The following is a 6,095-nucleotide window of genomic DNA, read 5'->3' as shown; positions in this document are numbered from 1 at the left end:
ACCAGGGTTCGCCAGGGTTCACCAGGGCCCACCAGGGCTCACCAGGGCCCACCAGGGTGGGACCACAAGCAAACACATAAAGGTTTTATGTCGTTTTACGGCCCAGATGTGCTGCAGTGGAGCTGATTAGTAGATGAGAGAATAACAACATGAAGTTGATGAATGACATGAACACACTCAGAGCTGTGTGTGTGTGTGTGTGTGTGGATAGCCTGCCTTAGTGCCTTGTAGCTGTGGGAGTGGTAACCAGGACTGTACTAACTGAACTGGTCGGGCTACTTTGTGCTGGATCATCTCATCTAAATCTGATACTTTATTCATTTTTAATCTTTTAACCAGTTTACTCTGAATTCTGGTTCATAGAATCGATAATCAAAGATTATTTCCAGTCTGATAATATTCTCCTTCGTGCTAATAAAGCAGGCGTGTCAGTAGTATGTTCCATCTCTCTGCTCCTCATCCTCCATGTAGAAACGTGACAGTATCGGTATCATTAAAGTGTTTCTCCTCTCAGCAGGTCTTCCTGGTTAAAGCTGTAGGGTCTGCTGGTCTCTCTTTGCTCTCCTCTCCACCCCAACTGGTCCAGGTAGATGGCCAGCCTCCCTGATCCAGGTACTGGTTCTGCCGGAGGTTTTTCCTTTTCTGTTAAAAGGGAGTTTTCCCTTTCCACTTTCTCCTCTTACAGCTCAGGATCGGGCATTAGATCGAAGTCTAGATTTGATGCAATCTGTTTGTTTTACTTCACGAGGCTGTTATTGATTATAAATTGGCTGGAACTGATTTGTCTGTAAAGCCCTGAGATGACATTGTTAAGTGATGCTATACAAATAAAGCTGGATTGAATTTAATTTAATTGAGGCCACATGGATGGGTGAGAGTTGTTATCCAGAAGCCTTTAATAAACCAAAACATGTGTCATGTATGCTGGTGACGTGTTACCGGCATCAAAAATAGGACTTTACATCTTAGAAAGATGTCGGTAAAATATAACTGGTGGACGACTTAATCTGGATCAGGATCATTAATACAGGTTAGTGCAGCCATCATCATCATCTATAACTCTGCCAAGCTCCTCTTCCCAAAAACTTGTGTCTTATTCAGAGGCGTCTCTGTAAGCTGGGGAATGAAAGTATAAATCCTAAAGAAAGCCTTCCTGATTTATAGGGATGGCTGATTAAAAATTCATTCTAAATAAATTTGCATGAACTTCTGTGTTATTCAGAGGTGATGTGAATATCCGACCTGTCCTCCTTTTCTGGGACCCTTTTGTTTGTTTATCTGTAGCGTTATCTAACAGCGGGTGATTCAATGTGCTTTCAATTTAACAATAAAAACAAAAGAAAAAGGGAAAAGAAAGAACATTGGATAAAAACAGTATTAAAACATGATCTAGTTTTAAAAATCCAGCTTAACAGAACCAGATGCAGATCTGGACTCTAAATAAAAACTAGTCCATGCAGCAGAGAACAGGTGGGTCTTTAACCTGGATCTAAATAAACTGAGTGTTTCAGCTGATCTGAGGCTTTCTGGGAGTTTTTTCCAGACATGTGGAGCATAGAAGCTGAATGCAGCTTCTCCATGTCTGGTTCTGACTCTGGAACTGATAAGAAACTGGATCCAGATGACCTGAGGGTTCTGGTAGGTTCATACTGGGTCAAGAGGTCTCTGATCTATGTTGGTCCTACACCATTCAGATCTTTCTAGACCAGCAGCAGAACTTTAAAGTCTATCCTCTGACGGACCGGCAGCCAGTGTAAAGACCTCAGAGCTGGACTGATGTGGTCCACTTTCTTGGTCTTAGTGAGGACTGGAGCAGCAGAGTTCTGCATCAGCTGCAGGTGTCTGACTGATGTTTTAGGTAGAACCTGTAAAAACACTGTTACAATAATCAAGCCGACTAAAGATGGAAGCTGGACTAGTTTTTCCAGGTCCTGCTGAGACATCACATCTTTTACCCTTGATATGTTCTTAAGCTGATAGTAAGCTGACTTTGTGGTTCCCTTCATGTGTTTCTCAAAGTTTAGGTCTGAGTCCAGTACACCCAGATTTCTGGTCTGGTTGGTGGTTTTTAGGTCTAAGTCCATCACTACTCCCAGATTTCTGGTCTGGTTGGTGGTTTTTAGGTCTGAGTCCATCACTACTCCCAGATTTCTGGCCTGGTTGGTGGTTTTTAGGTGTATAGAGTGAAGCTCTGTGGTGACCTTTAATCGTTTCTCTTTGGCTCTAAAGACCATCACCTCAGTTTAGTTTTTGTTTAACTGGAGAAAGTTCAGACACGTCCAGTCATTAATCTCCTCAATACATTTACCAAGAACCTGTACAGGGCCTCGATCTCCTGGTGACATTGTAAAATATACCTGTGTGTCATCTGCGTAGCTATGGTAACTAATGTTGTTGTTCTATAGACTGTATGTAAAAGATGGACAGAGCCTCCATGAGGTCACCCATAGGTTTCTGAAAAGCAAAAGTGAAGCTCGTTGGGCGTTTCCACCATCGCCATCTTGGTAGCGTCATGTGTGTCGTTAGTCCTGCAAAATCCAAAAATGGGCAAAGAGGTGGAGCTGAGAGGGGGACTGTGAAGGTGGGGGTGGAAATTGACAACCATCAAACTCCGAGCTGCCTGTAGCTAAGAACTAACAGAGCTAACTCCTGGTTGGTAGCTAACCAGCTAACGGAGGTAGGTGGGCTAAAGCTAAGGCGTGCTGTTAGCCGGCTAAAAACTGTGATTGTGCTGCACTCTCCCTTCTTTCCACGGATATTGGATATCTGTCAATCAAAAGGACATGCCCCTAATTATGCAGAATTTCAAAATTAAATAACATCCAAACGGAAAAAAATTCACCCCCCTCACAGTTGTCATGAAGGTAAACTTGACCTTTTAATCCTAAATAGATTTTTTGTACCAGGCTTTTAAACATGTTTATTTCTGCTGTGAAGTTGGTCTTTTTAACATGGGAGTCTATGGGGATTTGCTCTGTTTTTGGAGCCCCTAGTGGATGAGGGGGGAACTGCAACTTTTTTGCACTTCTGCATAGGCTTTACATTTTACCGATGGTGGTTGCTGCTTGATCAGGACAGACATAGAAGCCTTTCATGGTTTCAGCTGAGTCCAAACAGCAACACAGTGGGATGAATCAGAGAGTTTCCTGTAAAAAGGGACATTATCTAAGCAGGCTGGAGTTATCTAAGAGTGTCATTAACAGCTAAAGTTAATACTTGCCTGCATCACCGTTAGTTTTTTTTTTACTAAACTGATAGGAGCAGGAGTCTGTGGATATGATCCATCAATGAAGGTTACAGTCCATAGTGTGTTTAAACCATTAAGGCCCGACCCATGAAAAAATGGTAAGAAAAGTCAATTTTTTTAAAATATGAGGTCTTTATTTGGCCCTTTAACAAAATGTAACAAAAAAAATTAACATTTTGTTTGAGGGGTAGCTACCATTTATTACCATGTGATTTATTAAATATATTAAAATGTGGTTTTCTGCTTCTGGATATTTATTAGGGGACAGAAGACAAGTATCAGATTGTGTTCAACAGGGTTTTGAGCAAAATTTATAGCATAAATTTAAGCAAAATGTCTCAGAAACTGTATGTGACAAATATGTCACGCCGGGCTCTTATGGGTTAAATTATTGTCTAATTACCACTAATTACTATTAATGGTGGCAATTCTATATCTTTGTTTTAGTTGTTTACTTAATGTTGAATAGCATTGTTAATGCAAAAGGAAGTTTGCTGTTTTATTCTTAATTATATCAAATATAATAATATATTTTGTATATTGTGGTTTAATGTGACTTAATGGGATGGGATAGGGCAGATTTTTCCTTAGTGACTTCAAAAGGTTGTCAGTTAAATTGATGCCTTAGGGTCAATATTAAGAATTTCTCTTGTAAATAAAGACAATTTGACTGGCACATGTAGAAATCTGAGGTGGTGATGGTGGAACTGGGTGATGTGCTTAGGGTTCCCAAATGGTTTGCAGCAGCCCATGCTGAACATGTTTAAAATCAGTGTTCAGGGTGGGTGTAGAGTCAGAGCATGATCCAGATGCTCTATCATGGCAGGAATGTTTGCCTTAACTGGTGCAGCAGCATTCTGATTTATTAGATAGGCTGTACTGACGGTACATTGAAAACTTAGGTTGAGTCCCTGTGACAGCATTTATTCTATGGGGGCCAGCGGGGTAAACATTGTGGTGAACTTGATCACTGTTAGCTCTAAGCTGCAGCTATGCCCATAACCCTCTCTGTGATGATGTAGGTAATGAAAAAGAAGCACATATTCAACTGTGAAGTTTATCTGGTCACCGATAAAGATGCTCCAGGCATGCAAACAGATGGTCTTTATCCAGCCCGTCCTCCCAGGCAGGCTGGTACACGATGTCCTCCTTTTCCTGGTGAAAAGTTTGCTGAAGGAGACAGAAAACCGACCATTTTACAAACCATTCTACTAACACATTAATGCAATCCAATCTGAATTCAGTTCCATTCAGCCTTGTTTGTGTCTTACCAATTCACCACAAAGTCATCGTACCTTCATGTCCCTGCCAATGTTCAGTGTTGGAGTAAGTAACGATATTACTTTTTTGGGTAACGAAGTAAAGTAGTGCGTTACACTTAAAATATCGGTAACTAAATGACTTTACTGGACTACAGTAACATGTTTTTCTGCGTGACTCGAGCCGTTCTGATCTGTTTTAAGTAGTACATGCGTGCTGCTGCCTGTGTGTGTGCTTGCCTGGGCACGTTGCCATAGAGATATATTTGCGTGACGTAGCTGATTGTGTGCCAACTAAAGAGAAAGAAAAATGGAGCTGGAGATTCTGAGATACGGGATTTTTGTTAGTGGCGATATTCGCATTATTTTCAGTTCAGTCAAGTTTCAATAGTTACTACTAACAGTTACCTCCAACCATTACCTCCAACAGTTATCTCCAACAGTTCCCACCAACAGTTACCTCCAACAGTTACCACGAACAATTACCTCCAATATTTACCTCAAACAGTTACCACCAACAGTTACCTCCAACAGTTACCGCCAATAGTTGCCTCCAACAGTTACCACCAACAGTTACCTCCAACTGTTACCGCCAATAGTTGCCTCCAACAGTTACCACCAACAGTTACCTCCAACTGTTACCTCCAACCATTACCTCCAATAGTTACTACTAACAGTTACCTCCAACCATTACCTCCAACAGTTATCTCCAACAGTTGCCACCAACAGTTACCTCCAACAGTTGCCACAACAGTTAACCTCCAATAGTTACCACTAACAGTTACCTTCAATAGTTACCTCCAATAGTTATCTCAAACAGTTACCACCAATAGTTACTACTAACAGTTACCTCCAACCATTACCTCCAACAGTTATCTCCAATAGTTACCACTAACAGTTACTGCCAACAGTTGCCACCAACAGTTATCTCCAACAGTTACCACCAACAGTTACCTCCAATAGTTACCACTAACAGTTACCTCCAATAGTTACCACTAACAGTTACCTCCAACAGTTACCGCCAATAGTTGCCTCCAACAGTTACCACCAACAGTTACCTCCAACAGTTACCGCCAATAGTTGCCTCCAACAGTTACCACCAACAGTTACCTCCAACTGTTACCTCCAACCATTACCTCCAATAGTTACTACTAACAGTTACCTCCAACCATTACCTCCAACAGTTATCTCCAACAGTTGCCACCAACAGTTACCTCCAACAGTTGCCACCAACAGTTACCTCCAATAGTTACCACTAACAGTTACCTTCAATAGTTACCTCCAATAGTTATCTCAAACAGTTACCACCAATAGTTACTACTAACAGTTACCTCCAACCATTACCTCCAACAGTTATCTCCAATAGTTACCACTAACAGTTACTGCCAACAGTTGCCACCAACAGTTATCTCCAACAGTTACCACCAACAGTTACCTCCAATAGTTACCACTAACAGTTACCTCCAATAGTTACCACTAACAGTTACCTCCAAACCGTTACCTCCAATACTTGCCTTCAACAGTTACCACCAACAGTTACCTCCAACCGTTACCACCAACAGTTACCACCAACAATTGCCACCAACAGT

The sequence above is a fragment of the Melanotaenia boesemani genome, chromosome 2, assembly GCF_017639745.1.
Source record: "Melanotaenia boesemani isolate fMelBoe1 chromosome 2, fMelBoe1.pri, whole genome shotgun sequence".
NCBI classification, from domain to species: Eukaryota; Metazoa; Chordata; class Actinopteri; order Atheriniformes; family Melanotaeniidae; genus Melanotaenia; species Melanotaenia boesemani.
The sequence above is the reverse complement of the archived record's forward strand: the minus strand, read 5'-3'. Positions refer to the sequence as shown.